The sequence below is a fragment of the Etheostoma spectabile genome, chromosome 8, assembly GCF_008692095.1.
Source record: "Etheostoma spectabile isolate EspeVRDwgs_2016 chromosome 8, UIUC_Espe_1.0, whole genome shotgun sequence".
Classification (NCBI taxonomy): Eukaryota; Metazoa; Chordata; class Actinopteri; order Perciformes; family Percidae; genus Etheostoma; species Etheostoma spectabile.
In genome coordinates, this window is record NC_045740.1 from 18,087,855 (window position 1) to 18,089,764 (window position 1,910).

The window sequence follows — 1,910 nt, forward strand, 5'->3', positions numbered from 1 at the left end:
ACAGGTCACCAAAACCGGGGACGTCTGGTCACCCTAATGTAGCCAGCAGTGAACCATCTTTCTTAAATAGGTCCATTGTTACTGTGTTGACTTTACAAAAGTCCCCCGTTAGCATCTTATATGCTAGCTACTCGTTGCAGAGTGACTCATGCGCGACTCACATCGGGGAGCGACAACTTTCACCAACTTTTCCCACAGCAGCAGGGATGGAGTTATGGAGGATATTTCTTTTATTCAGCAGAAACCTTGTTTTCTACTCCGAGGATCAGTTCCTCCACCCAGAGACTCCACAAACACCGTTTCACCGGAGAATATGTTATTCAGTTCTTCTGCTTTGTCGAACGGTGTGTTTTGCTGAGTTAAGAGTCTCATTGTTTCCTCGCCATTCTTACAACCTCCCTTTGTATTCCTCTGTGTTGTGGTTTCCCTTGAAAAACACTCGAGTGGATGAGAAAGCCAAATTTGCATTTGAACACATCTTTGTGTTTTCTTGTGTATGTTTTTCTTCTTCTTCTTCTTCCTCTTAGCTTTGTGCTGCAGCTTGTTTGGTTTTGAAAAGTCAACAGATGAAAAAGAGATGTTGACAGATGCCGGATGTCTTTCTTGTGGAAGTGGCAATGATCTCTGCAGGAGAAACGCTGCCTCCATCTCAGAGATCAGGCGGCCGTTAAGTGTTCAGCAGCACTCAGAAACGTTTTTGCAAAGACGTGTGTTGTTTTTGTCGACACTTTTGAAAATGAGAGCGTGGCTGTAGCTTTGTTTTGTGGCTTTTTGCAGTGGTGACTTAAGCGTAAAGGTCTCAAGATGTGGAGCTGCAGAGCAAAGAGATGCTGGTTTTACAACAAGCCCATTTCTTCTGACCTGTCACCCATAAAAACTACGGGCCCTATGTTAATAAAGAAGAGAAGTGAAGCGCCTGGCGCAGGTGCGTGTAGGGCATGTCTAAATCCACTTTTGCTAGTTTGACGGCATAAAAAGGATCCGTGCGCCGGGCGCATGGTTCAAAAGGGTTGAACTCAGTGTCTTCTTAATCCATAGCTGTGTTTTCTTGTATCTGGGAATCATCACTGATAACAAGTTGACCTTTGAACTAAACACAGGTCTCTTCTGTCTGAGAAAGCTAGCTAAATTTCAAGTGGACAGATCCCCGATGACATTGTTTTACAAATCTTTTATTGAGTCCGTCTTTACCTTTTCATGTGTTTGCTGGTCTCTGAGTTTAAAACGGAAAAATACATTAGCAACGGTAAAAAAGTTAGCAGCAAAGCCATTGGGATTCAGCAGATGACAGTAACTGATCTGTACAATAGACATGTGCTTTAAAAGGCAGAATCCATCAAGGCCGATAGTTCTCACCCCCTGAATGCAGGATTTAAGATGCTGCCCTCTGGTTCCTGCTTCAGTCAGCCACCAACTAAACAAATAGATAGAAACGCGCCTTCGTACCCTCTGCTATCTCTCTGCTTAACTCTGTAAAGCATAGGTAATGTCTGCACATAAGGCACTGGGACTTAAACTTTTAATGTATTTATTTCCCCATCTGGTCTGATCCTGTATTGTTAATCGATGTTGTTGTCTTTGTTGACATGTGCTGTACGTCAACTTCTTGCTACTGCAGCCAAATTAATCGCCCCTCGGGGACAAATAAAGTTCTTGGACTTGAACCTTGGTGCATTGCTACTATGATAGCGGATTTGCACCGTAATATTTTTATTTGTAATCTATTGCATGTGTGTGTGCTGCTGCGCGTCCGTGTGTGTGTTACAAGTATAGTGGGCCCGCGCTGTGCACGAGACTAGGTGCATTTGACTCATGCACTGTTAATGAAATGCTGCTGGTATTGACTTTAGACCATGTCTTCGTTGGTCAGCGGTGCGATCACTTCCTGCTGCCTCAAGATAGCAATACAC

The 1,910-nt window shown here is 43.8% G+C and overlaps 1 protein-coding gene across 2 annotated transcripts in view; it reads left to right on the plus strand.

Annotated features, from left to right (window-relative positions):
• Window positions 1-1,910, plus strand: part of LOC116693719 (metabotropic glutamate receptor 8) — a 148,882-nt gene that overhangs the window by 101,396 nt on the left and 45,576 nt on the right. The gene's annotated exons all lie outside the window — the stretch shown is intronic.